Source organism: Protopterus annectens, chromosome 11.part0 (genome assembly GCF_019279795.1).
Source record: "Protopterus annectens isolate FY-2018-M chromosome 11.part0, PAN1.0, whole genome shotgun sequence".
In the NCBI taxonomy this organism is placed as follows: domain Eukaryota; kingdom Metazoa; phylum Chordata; order Ceratodontiformes; family Protopteridae; genus Protopterus; species Protopterus annectens.
The window spans coordinates 1357231082-1357249687 of record NC_056745.1 but is presented as its reverse complement, the minus strand read 5'-3'; positions in this window follow the sequence as shown (position 1 = coordinate 1357249687).

Here is an 18606-nt window from a genome sequence, read left to right as displayed (position 1 = left end):
AGTAGCTTCAGAGTCCATAGCTTCCATCCTTATCAATCGCTCCATACAAGAAGCCTACATCCCTCAACTATGGAAAGTATCATATGTTATTCCACTTCACAAGGGTGGTAATTCCTATGATTTCTCTAATTATCATCCAATTGTGATTCTATCCCCTCTATCTAAACTACTTGAAAAATGTAGCTACTCTCAAGTAATATTTTTTCTAAACTCACACAATCTTCTCTCCTCCACACAACATGGCTTCCGGCAATACCATAGCACAACTACTGCTCTTCTCTCTTTTACTAACCTGGTAAACCAACACAGAAACAACAACAACTTTGTATCTGCTATATTTTTAGACCTCTTGAAAGCATTTGACATGGTCTCACACTCCCTACATCTAAACAGCCTTGCATCTCTAGCCTTTGCCCCTCCAACTATTGCCTGGTTTAAATATTATCTGTCAGATAGTCAACAGTCTGTCCAATGGCAAGGTATACTACCTCCTCTACTCCCAACAACCATAGATGTACCACAAGGCTCTATATTAGGTCCTCTTCTTTTCTCAGTTTTCACTAACAATCTTCATACTTCCAACCATCCTGCTACACTCATACAGTACACAAACAATTTGACTCTTATCTGCTCTGCACCCTCACTTACCACGTTACAATAACTCACTCAGGATTCCTTTAGCTTAGTGAAAAGCTGGATTACTCGTCTTATCCTAAATCCCAAAAAGACTAAATTGGTACTTTTCACCCCAACAAATCTATTCCTACCTCTCTATCCTCATCAATCACTTCCAAAAATGGTACTATCATCACCCCCTCTGATCATACCAAACTCCTGGGTGTAGAAATTGACAAAAACCTACAGTCTGATGTTCATATTTTATAAACCATAAAAAAAGTACATAAAAAATGGGAACACTATACAGACACAAAAGCTTTCTCTCAAAACAAGTGAGAATCTCCCTAGCCCAAACCCATCTATTGTCCACTCTAATGTATGTGGCACCAATCCTTACCCATATCAGAAAACATGATTTTGCTAGACTTGCGACATATTGACAAAGTGTGTGAAATGCTGGTGGCAAGCTGAAAAATTAACATGTTTCTTCATATTTCCATTCTGTGGGTGGTGCAGTGACTCAGCAGTTAGAGTTATCACCTCACAGCAAAAGGCTCTCCATTTTGATTCTCAGCTGAGGTGTCTTCTGTGCGGAGTCTGCATGTCCTCCCTTCATTTGCATGAGTTTCCTCAGGGTACTCCGGTTTCTTCCCACATTCCAAAGACATGCATCTGGAGCCTGGGCCTCCACTGAAAATGGCCTCTGTCCCAGTCAGACTTTCCTGGTAAAACAAATGATAAATAAAATCCACTAGTAAGCAACTCCTGATAGGACAGTCTGAAAGAAATATGAGTTGCTGTTGCTCTGCCTGCTGTCATTGAACGTTACAGAAAAGGCTGGTCCAAATTATCCTTCCATCTCACCAGGACAATTAAATTCATTAGGTTTATGCTGGACACTAGGGTGAGTTTTGTTTTCCACATCTTCACATAATGCATGACCATCATCGCCTTGACAGTCAGACCCTAGGGAAATGTCAAGTTTAAGCTTGCTCCACCTTCTCTCTCTGGGCCTGCCCTCCATTACCTCCTGATGTGTCATCTCCTGAAACTGTTACTGTTCATCACCTGGTGATTTAAAACATGTAAACATTAAGAGTATAACTCTCAACCTCTTAGAACAATAAATATGGACAAAGCTATTAATAAAAGTGTGACAAAGTCCAAAAAATAGGGACACTTTTTAAATATTGCTCTTACAAACCTAAAAAGTTGATAGAATAACAGGTTTTACATTAGAATTAATTTTCTGAATGGTATGAAGTCTAAAAGTCAAATGTCTGTCATTATTTTCTAACATCAGTCTTCAATGATTTGCTGTTAATTTACCAGAAAACCATAATTGTATGAAAAACTGACCAAAAATATATGGCAAAATCTGGACATTCTGCAAAAATCTGCTCAGTTGAGAGGTATGAAGATGTGATCAAACCATATTCAGCACACTATGTGTAGCCACTACAAACAGACCTGGTAGCATGAAGTCATATACAGAACCCTTAATAATCACTAATGTTTGAAAGCATGCATATGTGCCACCTGATGGCCAAGACAAGATGCTGATGACAAACATACATGCATCAGATGCATACTAGATATGAAAATGTGTCTTTGCTCGTGGTCCTGAAATATGACTTAGATCTCCATTCTGGCTTCCAGATCTGCAAAATAATAAAAACTGAAAAGGATGAGGCTATTTTATACAAGGATACTCTGTACCACTAATGGAAGAGTGTGCAGGATGTCATATTACTGTATCCTGCAATCAGCATAACCTGACAGGATTGTTCCAACTCACATCATACCATTGTCTCTGAAGCTGGTGCTTATATTGGTTATTCCCATGTTTCACAGCAGGCAAAGCATTCATTTAGAGCTGCTTGGCTTATTTCATCGCAGGAGTTCTTTCATAAATGATGTTCATTTTATTGCCACACATGGCCTCTTCTCTACTTCCTCATTTTCTGTCATTGTCTCATCCATGTTTAGACTGCATTTGACTGTACTGGTTGTAAATACCTTCAACATGGAATGCTGCCACTTTTTGTGAACATGGGATGCACTTGTCACACAACAGCCAGTGGCCAGTGTGATGTAATGGTGAATTGTGCATGTGAGACCCATGCAGGAGATAGCACCTACAGTGCTCTCTCTTCTATAATGATGTGTAGTGTACATTGTGTTATGTAGACATCATAGTTTTATGTGTTTTAAACTTGCAGTGCATGTGACATATGCTGTCCGTGCCACATGTTGATCTAGTATGCTTGTAATGTAGCAATAGAGATGGCAGCTGTGCATATTAAATTGTTTCGGGTGTAGTTGTGTAGTGTGTGCATGGCAGGTGTCCCAAGTTATGTGCATGTCTGTGGCATCTGGTGTACCACTTAGCTGCAGTCCACAATATGCTGTACCTAGTATATGATCTCAGACATACTGATACATAAATTTATTTTTATTTAGTGACATGAGTAGTGATACCACTGGGCAATTTTCAGGATCAGCCCAAGGTTTTTCCAACCAAAAGTGTACACAGTAGTAAACAAATTGTTGTGTTGACTCTAAAGACAACCACAAAGCATTCTATAGCTATGTCAAGAATCTCAATGGCAACACTCAGATCTGCTCTGAGTTACAGCACAATGGCACTAAATATACAGAACCAACTGATATTGCCAACATCCTGGCAGATAGGCTCAGTGCTAACTTTACTCACCCCCTAGAGGGTCCATCTCTATACCAGAAGAATGCAAAGTTCTTGTAATCATGGCTGCAGAGGTAAAAAACCCACTCTCCAAAGCCAAGAACATAGCATCCATGGGACCTGACAATATCCCAGGCTGCGTTCTACATGAACTACAGAATGAACTGGCACCCTACCTAAGTACCATGTTCAATCATAGCCTCACCTCAGGCTTTGTGCTCACTGAATGGTGCACTGCAACGGTTATCCTACTCCACAAAGGGGGAGCCATGACGGACCCCGGGAACTACCGCCCCATTACCCCAATGAGCCTGGTCTGCAAGGCCATGGAATGTATCATCATGGAACTCATAAACAAAGACATTGGTAATCTCCAAACTCTGGACCCTACCCAGTTCGGGTTTGTAAAAGGCAGATCATGTCTCCTAAACCTGAATGACTTCTTTGAAGCAGTCACCAAAGCCATAGATGAGGATAAGGTTTTTTGCACAGCTTATCTTGATCTCGCCAAGGCTTTCGACACCATCCCCCACTCTGGAATTCTAGATAAACTCACTAAACTAGGTATAAATCCCTATGTCACAAGAATGGTTTGCCAACTGGCTCACGGACAGAACCCACACTGTGAAAGTAGCAGACTCCAGACTTCAGACCAGTGACAAGTGAAGTACCACAAGGTTCAATCCTGGGTCCTCTCCTGTTTGGTATCTACTTCTCTGAAGTACAGGCTAACACAGAAGTTCTTTGGCTAACAAAGTTTGCAGATGACTGCAAACTGGGAGCCATAATCGAAACTCCTAACAATGTGGACATACTACAAAAGGGCCTCACTAAGACAGATGCCTGGTGTCAAAGCCACGGCCTGAAGCTCAATGCCAAAAATGTATTGTCATCCCCTTTGGTAAAAACTCTGCACCCATTAACTACCACAAGTAGTAGTCAACTTAACACCGAAAGTGTGATAAGAGACCTTGGGACACAGGTGGACAGTAGTCTCTCCTTTGATAATCACATCACCACAGTGGTCAGGAAATCCTTCTATGTGGCTCACCTCATCACAAAAGGTTTCTTATCCAGAAAAAAGAAGTCATTGTTCCCCTCTACTCATCACTCATTAGACCCATTATAGAGTACAATGCCCCTTTTGGTATGTACCTCACAAGACATATACAACAACTGGAAAGGCCACAGAAATACCTCACAAAGAGGATTACTGGCCTCAAAAAGATGCCCTACACAGACCGTCTCAAAAAACTCCAGCTTTACTCCGTCGCATATCGCCTACTCAGAGGTGATCTCTGCCTAATATACAAAGCTATGTCAAACCCAGAGCTGTTGGACATGCTCCACTTAAAGAAATCCCAATCCCTCCAAGCTACACACTCTAGGGACCTGAACCTTGTCACCACAATAAACAGAACATGCTGGAGGGATAGATTCCTGTCCCAGAGACTTCCCATACTCTGGAATAAACTACCTATCTATATTAAACAAAGCTCCTCATTAGCACTCTTCAAGAAAAATCTTGATGATTGGATGGGAAATATGAAATTCACCCCAGGGATCACTTCTGTGGCTTTGCTCGACAGGGGTACAGGAAAATAATTTTCTTGGGTGGTGAAAGCCAAGGTACCCTTCTGGCTAGGCTTATATAGGCCCTAGGGCTAATAGCCTAGTACCTACCTATGAACCTATGAAATTATACATTCATGAACCCTCATTACTTATACTTGGATGTGACAGTCTGTTTATGTATTATTACAGTTCTAGTTAGCAGTATTTATTTATTTACATTTATATTTTGGTTACCAGAGTAGAACACTGATCATATAATAACCAATTGAAAGATCAGCCCAAGTTACACTAACAAAGTAAGAACAATAAAAATAAAAATAATAGTTAGAAATGGCATAGATAATATGTAGCTATCAAACCATAAGCACAGCCAACTGACAAAACATAGTACATAGTGCATGGTCCCAGAAAGTTGTGTTACAGTATGATTGGGGCAAGAATGAAAGATACTTGTCATTTTCTATAAAAATGCAACAGTCTGGCATCAACCAAGTTCCGGACTCTTCTACTCAATCTTGCCCATAATCACAGTGTCAAATGCCAGGTCTGAAAGTGAGCCACAATAATTCTAAGTTACCCACTAACTATGCTTAAAACTAATGGCAGAATTCAATATGGTTCCTCTAGTTTCAGATTTTTCATCAAGAAACTAGTCCATGTCACAAACCTGTCTTTCATGTAACACAGCTCAGTTCATCAACCTATTCTCTAAGTGTTACCTAGTTACCTACCTAGAACTCCTAGAACCTACCTGTTGCCTAACAAAAGCCCCTGGGAGTGTATCCTTCTGAGTTCCGAAGCACCTTATAGCTGGCTATAACTTTCTATAGTTAATTCCCATACAATCTCTCACACTCTGTAAATATTGTAAATAGCTTTTGACTTTTGACTTTAACTGTGTGAATTTGTTAAAATGTATCTGCACAATATTTTTCCATTATGGGCAATATTGCCCACGTTTTGTATTATCTGATACGTATTTGTACTTGTACTTTTATTTTTATTGGACTGCTATCTTCACTGTAATCTGTTTCATGGAGCTTTTCTCCCTGGACCACCACTGAAAATGGGCTCTCTGGGCCCAGTGGACTTCCCCAGTAATTAAACTGGACATAAATAAATAAAACAAAGTGTTCTTTGTCTTCCAATGCAACAAGTTTAAACTTAGCCATTGTTAAATGTACATGTAGGTTCAAAACTTTTTCCTCACATTAATTCCTCTATCTACTATGAACACAAAATGGTATTAGCTTGCTTACAAATCATTCCCCACATAACCTTTGTCTTCATGTTCAAACTGACTCAGCTAATCACTTGATTTAACCCATAATTTTTTGAAGATCAGACAAAATATTGCTCAATGAGAACTTCAAAGCCATACTGATGGAAATCATGTACAAACATTGCACAACTCCATTTTTATCAAGTACTCCTACAGCTGTTCAACCCACTAAGATTTCATACGTTTCAGTTATGGCAGAGCCCAACTCAAACCTTTTTCATTTTTCCCCTTGTATGTCTCCTCTACACTTAGGATAACATTTCAAATGCATTTCTAAAAATAATGTTTTAATCGGTTAATTGCAATGATCACAGGGGCAGCTGGAGAAGATGCCTTGCTTTCTGTAACACTGAGAGACATTTAATTATATGACAGTCGTTTCCATGATGGGTGTGGCAAGCAGGAGGAGGAGACTGGGGCCTATTTTACCTACAGATGGGCAATGTCCAGCTGATGGGAAAAGGTGGAAGCAGGGAGCATCAAAAAGGATTATGGGCTGAGGTAGTTCCAGATGTGAATGGCATAGGTGCCAGGTGACACAGCAGACTACCTGTAGAACATTACCACTGGGTGAATAATATGAAGAAGACGAAGACCAAGAGAAAGGCACAGAAGAGCAACTTGTAAATGGGCATTTGTCCTCACTTTTGAGGTACAAATGTTATGCATTCTGGTTGTAGATATGTATGTAACCAGTGCACTTGTAGAGAAATACATTGGTATGTCATGATGCAAAGAAATGCATATTCCACATATATGGTGGCTTACTATCAAAATTTTGGATGGCAGAACTGGGATGGTCAAAGGCTGTTTTCCAGTTCACGTAACGCCAAACCGAATATGCTCGACTCTACAGCAGCAAATGCTAGTGTGCATTCACTGTTGTGAGGTCAACATTCTGCTTGGAGATTGCATTACTGTGGGAATCTGGAAATGTACCCATTTCCTCACTGTAGTGCGATCTCGTAGTTTGTGTGTGTGTATATATATATATATATATATATATATATATATATATATATATATATATATATATATATATATAAGTAACGGGGGTGTGGGGGTTGCCCCCCTGCAAAACGTTAGTTGGAAATCACCGGAAGGCAAGGTAAGTTGGGTAATGTCGGCAATGTCAAATATCGATGTGTCGACATTGCCTTTTTCATTAATTTGCGTAGCTAATGCTTTTATTTTCACTGTGTTTTTTTCAAGTATGTCATTACAGGACTGACTGAGTTTCAGAATTTTGATAGTAAACCTATATGGCTATATGACCTGACATACTGTACACAAGCTTGGCTGATACATCTGTAGCACTTCTGTCTCTGCTTGAGATTCCACTATATTATGTGTACAGCCACATGCATAGGCCAGCCACAGTATATCCAGTAGTCTGTGCAGGGGAACTGCACAGACATGCCCAACAATCAAATAGCTGATATGTGTTGTATATGCAAATCTACTAACATTTACTTTTGTTTCACTGGATAATATGTTTCAGTTTTCTCTGCATGAGGTGAACAGTTATCCCCTGACACAGTTCTTGCAGTATTTTCAGCATACAGATGGAAATTGAAGCACAATTCATGGACATGGAGACTGTAGCTATTTCTTTAAAAAAAACACCTTTACTGAATTATCACTTGTGACATAGGTAAATATATTTATATAAAAGTAATCAGACCATATTAACAAATTCACGTTTACATCAAATATCACAGATGTTGATCTATACAATATAATCTATCCTACATTATCTAAATTGCCCAGTCCCTGCCTTCTGTTATACCTCATTCCTCTTCCAAAATATTTTTCTGCATGTATTGCTCCCACAATTTCCATTTTTTTTACTTTGTTCTTTACTCCTACCCTTTTCTAAAGATTGCACTTACTGTTTTTTATCACTGTTACAATATTCACTACTTCAAGTATGGTTGGTTTATAATGTGATTTCCATTTTCTAGTAATTTGTTTGTTTTTTATAGCCACCAGAATTAAACTTAAAAAGATCTTACCATGTCTAGGCAATTTAGAGCATCTATCCCAGCTCAAAAAAAATTATTTTATTAGTTACACCCATCTGCTCGACCACTATTCTTGACAGAGTACTCTGTGGAAACTTTTTAAAGTCTGACAATTCATTATCCTCCAAGAATATATGCTCCGAGGTATCTGTCTCCCCCCCCCCCACTACACCTCCATTTGCCATCTACCTGATGAAAAAATATTTGCAGTCTGCTTGAGTTCCTATGCAAACACTTCCAGGCAAAAATCCCAAACCTTACAGATTTTGTTGCATATTTGGAAGCCATTTATATGTCCTCCCATTGTTTATTTGTAAATTACTTATCTAATCTCCCTTCCTAGTCTTTTTTAACCTCCTCTGATTGTTTCCTATAGTTATCATGCAGTATTTTATTTGCCCTACAAATTATCTATTTTTTAACAGCACCTTCTGTTCTAGACTCAACAACAAAACTCAGCTGTGTAGGTCTTTCTTTTAGGTAGGGGCGGCCCGTGCTATTGGACTGATGGACTGCAGCCCCCCAGCTGTAAAAAATAAAGAAATGAAAATAAAATTTAAAAAAAATTTGCGCATGCGCACTAGTCCGGACTGCTGCTGAGACAGTCTGGAGCATGTGCAGACTGGACTGGGAAACATTTATGAGCAAGATCCCAGAAGTCTATGCAGTTGTAACTGCAATAGACTGTCCAGGAAACTTATCGGAGTCAGACTGCAACATCAGCAGTCTGGATTTATGTGGACGGAAAGATCTCGCGATGTGGGATGGGCATGGAGTTATGGCACGAAGAGACAGGTTTGCAGCTATAGCTATGGATTTAGAGTTTATGTGTGATTTGGAACAGATTTGCAGCTACGAGATTGGGGATTTGGAGCTACAAGATCTACTACAGGTAAGGGGGGGTGTGTGTGGGAAACTCATCGGAGTCGGACTGCAACGTCAGCAGTCTGGATTTATGTGGACGGGCAGGAAGTTTTCGCAATGTGGGACGGGCATGGAGTTATGGCACGAAGGGACTGGTTTGCAGCTATAACTATGGATTTAGAGTTTATGTGTGATTTGGAACAGGTTTGCAGCTACGAGATCGGGGATTTGGAGCTACGAGATCTACTACAGGTAAGGTGTGTGTGTGTGTGTGTGTGTGTGTGTGTGTGTGTGTGTGTGTGTGTGTGTGTGTGTGTGTGTGTGTGTGTGTAAATGCCCAAGTTGCTATATACTGGTGGCTAGACTCATAGTGGTGTGGTAGGGAATACCTCAGGCTTGAACCCTGTACCTTGTATGCAGGTGTTAAAGACCTGAATTCCCTACCCACCACCATTTGTAAAACAATTGCAGATTTTTGCCTCATATTTGATCTGATCTGTTCCTCATAATATCTGTGGTTTCTAAATGTTGCAATGCTTGATATTTGACGGTGCAGTGGTAGCATTGTTGCCTCACAGCTGTGGTTCTCAGGTTTGATTCTTGGCTGGGATGCCTTCTTTGTGGGGTCTGCATCTTCTCCCTGTGTTTGTGTGGGTTTGCTTTTGTGTCCTCCCATGTTACAAAGACATGTCTGCATTATTTCTTCCTGGGCCTCTGCTGAAAATTGTTTTTTTTTGTACCAAGTCAGACTGTCCTGATTAGCAAATGTTAAATAAAATTGACAGGCATTTGAATTTCAGACTTCAGGTTTCTGAATGTTTAATTCCTTACATATTTGATGGTGCAGAGGTAGCATTGTTGCCTCACAGCCATAGGTTTTCTGGTTTGATTCTTGGCTGGGGTGCCTTCTGTGTGGAGTCTGCATCTTATCCCTGTGTTTGTGTGGATTTGCTCTGGTGTCCTGCCATTTTACAAAGACAAGTGTCTGCAGTATTTCTCCCTGGGCCTCTGCTGAAAATTGTTTTTGTTCCATCAGAAGTAAAATTGACTGGCATTTGAATTTCAGACTTCATATTCTTCAGAAAATGCATAGTAACACAACCTAAGTTTATAAGATGAATATTTGAAATTTGTCCTTATTTTTGGGACTGTATTACCCCATTATTGGCTTTGTCCAGGTTTGTTGTGCTAAGGTTGACAGCTATGGCAAGAACTGAATTCACTGAATATGTTTGAGGGCTGTATTCCCTCATTACTAGGTTTGTCCAGGTGTTTTGTGCTAAGAGGTTGACAGCTATGGTGAGAACTGAATTCATTAAATGATAGCCATTTAAGTTTCAGTCTTCCGCTCTTTCACAAAGCAGCTGATTTGGCATAGTGGTATGTTGCTCTGACTGTTTTGCACAGGGACCTTGGCAGTAAAATGTATGGTGGTAACACAGCATTTTTCTTTCACAAAGCAGCTGATTTGGCATAGTGGTATGTTGCTCTGACTCTTTTGCACAGGGACCTTGGCAGTAAAATGTATGGTGGTAACACAGCATTTTATTCTAGCAACTTCCCAAGATTATACAAGCAATGTTTAACGTGTCCCTGGTGTTTGGGCTTTTGGCCACCCCCCCCCCCCCAATAAATTTGGCTTTTTCCAGATTTCTTGTGCTGCAAAGTTGAGATGCAGTTGAGTATTGAGTAGATTTTACAAGGAGCTGAGAGCTGCAGGGGAAGAGAAGTTTAGTGCTGTTTATGCTAAGTCAGCTTGCATTGTTAATAGCACAACAGGTTGTGTACTTGCTTTTGATGCAGAAGGTTGTTGGTTTTATAGGTTCATAGGTTCATAGGTTTATACTAGGCTATCTGCCCTAAGGCATTTATAAGCCTAGCCCAAATTTTTGTGGCTTACGCCACCCCTTATATGAAAAAATTCTGTGCCCATTAGTTTGTTGTGCCTCTGTCCAGCAGTGACACAGGGATGATTCCCGGGATAAACCTACGATCTCCCATCCACAGGTCAAGATTTCTCTTGAACAGAGCCAGCGAGGTGCTCTGCCTCACATGGATCGGGATTTTATTCCACAGCATAGGGAGTCTCTGAGTGATAAATCTATCCCTCCAGCACGTCCTATTTATATCCGTGCTAAGGTTTAAGTCGCTTGCTCTAGTGGTTTTGGTGGATTTGGATTTTTTGAGGTGGAGCATGTCCATTAATTCTGGGTTGGACATGGCCTTGTATGTCAGGCACATGTCACTTCTGAGCATACGGTATGCAACTGAATAGAGCTGGAGATTCTTCAATCTGGCAGCATATGACAGATTTTGGAGTCCCTTTATCCTTTTGGTGAGGAACTTTTGAGGTCTCTCCAATTGCTGCAGATGTCGGGTGAGATACATCCCAAATGGGGCATTGTACTCGATCATTGGTCTGATAAGTGAAGAGTACAGGGGAACAATGACCTCACTAGATCTGGATGTGAATCCCTTCATGATCAGGTGGGCAATGTAGAAGGTCTTTCTAACCACTTTAGCAGCGTGAGTGTCAAAAGAAAGGCCACTGTCAACCTGGGTCCCCAGGTCCCTGATAACCTCTTCTGTGCTTAGTGGATTGCCACCTATATGGTAGCTTGGGGTTACCTTGTTTTTCCCGAAGGGTATGACTATACATTTTTTGGCGTTTACCTTCATGCCATGGCTCTGGCACCAGCTATCTGTTTCCGTGAGTCCCTTCTGAAGGATATCTGTGTCCAATGCACTTTCCACTATGGCGCCCAGTTTGCAGTCATCTGCAAACTTTGTCAGCCAAAGTCCTCCCATGTTGGCCTGTACTTCTGAGAAGTAGATGCCGAACAATAGGGGGCCAAGGACCGAGCCCTGTGGGACACCACTTGTGACCGGCTTGGAGTCTGACATAGCGCAAGCAACTCTAACCCTTTGGGTTCTGTCCTTAAGCCAGTTTGCAACCCATCTTGTGACATATGGGTTTACATTTAAGCTGGTAAGTTTTTCTACAATACTCAAGTGGGGTATTGTGTCGAAGGCCTTTGCAAGGTCAAGGTAGGCTGTATGGACTGCCTTTCCCTCATCAATGGCCTTGGTGACTGTTTCGAAGTCGACCAAGTTCAAAAGGCATGATCTGCCCTTGAAGCCAAACTGGGTCGGGTCCAATGTCTGCAAGTCCCCTATATCTTTGTTTATGAGCTCCATTATGATCCTCTCCATAGCTTTGCAGACTAGACTTGTTAAGCTTATGGGGCGGTAATTTCCAGGGTCCGTAGAGGCACCGCCTTTGTGGAGTGGGACCACAGTTGCCGTACGCCACTCCTTGGGCACGTATCCTGTGGTAAGGCTGAGATTAAACAGCTGCCTTATGTGCGGGTTTAATTCCTCATTTAGCTCATGTAGCACACAGCTGGGGACACTATCCAGTCCCATTGATGCTGTGTTTTTAGCTTTAGAGAGACCAGCTTTCACCTGCACATTTGAGATGTCTGGGAGGCTACACTCTGCTGGGATAGTTATCTCTCCTTTAGGGGGGGAGAGGGGGGTGAAGTTTGCACTGAACATGTCTGCCAGTATGTTGGCAATGTCTGTGGGTTCAGTGATTTTTGTATCATTTTGGACTAATTCTGAGCATATCTGGGAGTTTCCACCCAGGTTCCTAACATAGCTGAAAAAGGCCTTATGATTGTCCTTTGAATCCATGGCAATTTTTCTCTCAAAATTGGCCTTAGTTGATTTTATGAGTGCTCGTATTTTTTTACTAATAATGATCAGGGTGACTTCCCATTTATGCATTTTGTTCTATCATGTAATAGCTTTCTCCTCTTATTGTAAAGTTTGTTAATGGCTGGGGTCCACCAGACTGGACGTTTGCCCTTTGTGGAAAGAGTCTTGGTTTTATTTGGGATTGCCTGATCCATGCAGTCCTGGAGGTGTTCATAGAAGGCATTTGTAAGGGCTTCGCAGCTTGGGTTGTGGTTTCCACTGGCTCAGGGGCCTTGAAGGATACCACACCAGTCTTGAGTAGTGTGAAGTTTGCTTTAGAGAAGTTCTTCACTGTGGTCTTTTGTTTGGGGTGGGGGCGGGATGTGGATTTCCAGTGAGATTAGTTTATGATCAGATCTCACCAATGAGGGATATACTTCCGGTGTGGAGCATTTTGTCCCCATGTTTGTGATAATGAGATCTAGTATATTTTCTCCTCTCGTGGGAACAGTGACTAGCTGTTCCATGGCATTTGAATTTATGAACTCCAGGAACCGTTGGGCTAGAAAGTTAGGGCTTGAGTAATGTTCCCAATCTATATTCGGGTAGTTGAAGTCACCCAATATGATGGTGTTTGGAGATACATTTATACCCTCCAGTGTCTTCAGGAAGGCTGTGTGGGGTTCCTGAGTTTGAGAGGGTGGCCTGTAGCATTCTACAATTTGTAGAGCAGTTTTGCCTATGGTTAGTTGCACCTGGATGGTTTCCGAAGCTTCCACTCCCACAAGGGGTGAATGCTGCCGTACTGAAAAAGTTAAGATACTAACTATGAGCCTGTTATCAGTTTGCCATCCATTTCCTATTGCAATATTACTAGCTTATCATTTTTAATCTAATACAGGCAATTTATTCCTCAGGGGCATCAGACACTTTATTTTTCGATGAAACCATGAAATATAAAGGTGTTTGCTAGCAGCAACCTCTTCATTAGTTACAGATTTATTTAATGTGGAATTATTTAGATGACTTTTTTACTTCTTCAGATATTGTGCATATTTATTGATAATGGTGGACTGTAGAATTGTGCATATTTACTGATAATGGTAGACTGTAGAATTGTGCATATTTACTGATAATGGTGGACTGTAGAAGGTTGAGTAGACTTTTATGATTGAAATGTTCTGAACTGGGCAGTTTTGTCATTATGAGTGCATGCATTTTGTTTCATTATTTACTGTAAAGATGTTCTGAATTGGGCAGTTTTGTCATTATTGGTGCATGCGTTTTGTTTCATAGTTTACTGGGAAAATGTTCAAAACAATAGGAAGGTGTATCAAAGCGCACATGTATGTTTCATATGCAAGGGGCCTATGATTTGAAAACAGCCAAGAATTAATCTTTATCTGCCACTGGTAAAATGTATTTTCTTTGAATGTGGGTTTCAATGCTGTTTCGATGAATGTGAGTTTCAAGGGCAGAGAAGTTTTAATGCTAAGTTTGTTTAGCAGATGTCTTAGTATTTGTGCTGTAAAATGAAAAATAAAACTTTCAAATGAAGTCCAAATCATCATAGAAGTAAATCAGTATGCACATTAGTGTTTATGGTAAATGGAGTGAAATAGCCAAGTAATGGATCATTGGAATGGCTGCAGGGGGAGGCTCCATTCGACCATGATTTTGTGAGGGGGATTGCGGCAATCTTAAAGACAGCCCCAGCTGAACTATACCTCCCAACTGTCCAGATTTTCAAAGAATGAATAGATTTTTGCTTCTTATTTTTGGTTTGTTCCTCATAAAAATTGTGGTTTTCTGGCAAATCATTTAGGAATTAAGTCACTAAATAATGACACACTGAGTTTCAGACTTCATAACCTTCAGAAAAATGTATGCTAAAGTAAGACATGTTGTTCTATCAACTGTCTCACTTTATACAAGAGCAATTTTTAGTACTGTTTATATGTTCCCCCAATATATTTGGCCTTGTCCAGATTTATTGCATTAACAGGTTGAGAGGTACATGCAAATAAATTGCTTTATAGAGTTAGGCATAGCCAAATCTCTCAACTGTCCCTGATTTTGGCTCAAAATATTGCTCTTCCCCCTAATAATACCTCCACAAAATAGCAATTTTGGAAGAAAACATGGAGGGTTTACAATTAAGAAATAACTGTAATAATCAGTTATATATTACTTTTATTTCAGAAATGCATGTAGATTCTTTTATTTTGTCAGCTGCTCAAGTTAGCAGTACTAATATTAAAGTGTCCCTTCTTTGACAGGTTCCCAGCTATATTGTGTGGCTATTTTATATTTTCACATCACATTTTTAGTCCATTTTTCACAAAATTGTGGTTTTTTTTTGGCAAATTAGTGACAAATCATTAAAGACTGAAGTTAGAAAATAATGACAGACATTTGAGTTTCAGATTTCATACCATTCAGAAAATTCATACTAATGCAAGACCTATTCTATTATCTTTCTAAGTTTATAAGAGCAATATTTAAAAATTGTCCTTATTTTTGAGCCTTTGTCCCACTTCTTTGTATGGCTTTGTCCAGATTTCTTGCTCTGAGGTTGAGAGGTATGTCAAATGTGTCAGGGCCATCACAGTCAGCCAGAGATATTTCAAATTGTAACATACTTGTTGCACCCCACTCCCCCATGTAGTGACTCTGGATGTGTCGAAGCAAGGCAAGGAGTAGTTATGCAGTGTAAATGTGCAGAGTATCCCCCCATCCAAGGTATACACAAGTACTAGAGTGGCTTTTCATCTGGCCTTGATTTTTGCAGAATGGTCTGGTTTCTGTCATATTTTTTGTACTGATGATTTATGTGTATTACTCAAAGTGCCTGTTGCTCTCTGTTTAAGTAGCAATACTTTAATGACTATCAGGTAAGCTTGGCTGAGATCGTAAGATGCAAGTAAGCTTTAATAAGCATACTGTTAAAAATTTGCAAACATTGAAAGCCTTTCTGTTGTTGCCATATAAGAGAATACTTACTAGATATGTATAAGCCTTGTTATTGATTGATATATGAGTATTTTATAAATAAGGATTACATTATTTTACAGAAGCTCATTACACTTGTTTGCTTTCCATTTTTTTTTTCATGCTTTGCTTTGCCCAAACAAGTAGATAACTTTCAGCATGTTACTTGGTACTTTAATAAGCTGAATATATATTTATAAATTAGAACTGCAGTGCAAGAAGTGGTTTGAGTTGAGTGCTGCTTGTTTTCTTATACTTGATTTTGACTGGCATTCCATTAATGTATTTAAAAGTAATTTATTTGTTTCCATCTAGATATTAAGTAATCTGTCATGCAGCCAATGCATTGAAATATTTTTATTCTTCTACACTCATTTTGTCTTGATTTTCTGATATCAGCAGCCACCACTGCTTTGTCGTTAATCTCCTTCAGGATCTGCATCCAAAATCCTACTCTTTCCTTATTTCTTGATCCACCCCTCTGCTTCATCATCTTTTTCACTTCAAATCAAGTAATCCTAAACCTAATTATTTTATTGGAAGGATCAACTTATCGGTGTGCACATTTATACTATTACCGTATTTATGCGTTTATTTTTATATTTTCTCAGTGTCTCATTTTCATTACCCTGCATTATTTTATCTTAGTAATTATTGGTGTATGATCTGAAATTGTTATTGAATGTGAATTAATGTTCTCAATTACATGCGCATGTTCCTGTGAAAAAAATTCTCTGTCTAGTCTAGCCCACTTATTTTTATCTTGGGTATAATATTCAATTCATATATTCTGTACCAAATATTTTCATAAATTTCTGCAGAAATCTACCCTCTTTTATGTTTTCCCTCCTAGACCACACAGATAGATCCTCATTGTTGCAAATCAAATTCTAGTACCCACCTATAAATAATATTTCCTCCTGAAAGCTTATTATTTCTCCCAAATTTTATGCTTCATAATAGCAGTTTTAGTTAGAATATAAATACATGCTAGCATAATCCTCATCCCTTACCAGTAGCCCCTTGCTACCACAAATCTGCCATTATTATCTATTTTTTCCTCTTATATTACTATTGGAGCTCCTCTAGCAATTAATATAAGTATTCCTCTTTTTCCCAGTCCCTGACATTCTGCTGAATATCCATCCTGAAATCCTTTTATCAAATCCATATGCTCATTTCTTTCCAAATGCATCTCCTGTAGCATTGCTATTTGCACTATACATTTCTTTATATAATTAAATATTCTTGCCTTTTTGTCCATATCTATGAGACCATTCACATTCCAAGATAATATGGAAAGTGTCACCATTAGGATAAGAAGTCATTAGTCCCACCTATTACGTATCACATCTTTTTCAAATGTTTGTTTCCAGCATTTGTGAAACATGCACTCACTAATGTTTGGCAGGTTAATCCTTTATACAGTTTTTATTTATCATCAGCATTGGCACCTATGTCACATTTTACAAGACTTTTACTCTAACAAAAACCCTCAAAAAACACCGCAGAACACCCCCAGAACACGTTAACTTAATACAAACCCACTAAGTACATCTTAAAACAATGAAATTGAACCCATCCCCCTAATAGGTACAAGTGTCATAAACAGACAGCTGCAAACACATGCCTTAGTTAACATAAAACTTGAAGTTATCCATGGTAAGATGCATTACTATTGCATCTGCTTCTACTTACAATAATTAGTGTCTGTTCTTTTTAACTTTATTCCCTTCAAGATGTGAAAAACAACTTGCATGCTTTCAGAAAACATTAACTTTTTAGCCTTGGAAAAAACAGTGTTCTGGCTTTTTATTGCTCTATTATCAGCTTGTTTACATGGAAACTTAAGAAAATATGTAGTTTTTAGCTACAGGATTCAACTGAAACTTTTACTGCTAAAGGAAAACATTTTATTATCTTTAGTGTTTTCATATTTACTTGTTTCCACTTAAAACTTTTTATTAGATTAAGCCAAGTGTCTTAATCCACCCATTCACATGTGCAAAAGTCAGAGAAAACTTATCAGCTCTAAATACAACCTATTAACTTAATCATGCTTTTGTCTAGGCTTTTTTTCTCATTTTGCATTGAAATGCCTACCTTTTTTAATTCTAAAAAAGAAGAAAGAAAGAAAAAAGCCAGCTATTTGCTTTAGTATCTTTATCACATATTAAATTGCTTGTTTACTATAAAACATGCAATTTAAAACATAAAAAAGTTTAATAAAAAATCCTGTTAAGAACCAAAATTGCTTTCTTTTCCTTTTTCCTTCCTCTTCTCCTCCCCTCAGTGTCCTTCCAAACATTAATGGTGTGTAGTGGGGCAAATGCTTTTCAGTTCCTCACAAGTTTAACAAAGTCAAAGTCCACTCTTTCCACCTTTTCTTATACAGCTGTATTTCACAAATGCAATTGATATTCTGAACATTTATTCATGACTTCCATGTTGCTGCTCTTCTTCCTGTTCACCAACATCTACCATCTCCAGATTCTGGTTCAATTTCAAGATCCTCCTGCTCCTTTTAATCAACTCCTGTTCTTTTCTCTGGATCTCAAGCATTTTCCTTTGGAACAGTGAAAAAAGGTTTTACTGGAAAAGTCTCTTGATGTGCTTTATTATCAGAAGCATGAGAAGCAGAGTCCTCTTCTTCTTAATGGCCCACTTTTTGTTGAATGAACTTTAGAATTTCCTTTTATCTTGTTCTACATAAAATATTACTTTGATCCTTTAGGGAAAAATATTCTGAAGACAGCTGAATACAACAGATTGAATCTCACACCTGCCCCTTGACATTCCCCAATTGCTGAAATACTTTTGTTTCTCTTCTCCCTGGTGTATAGTACACA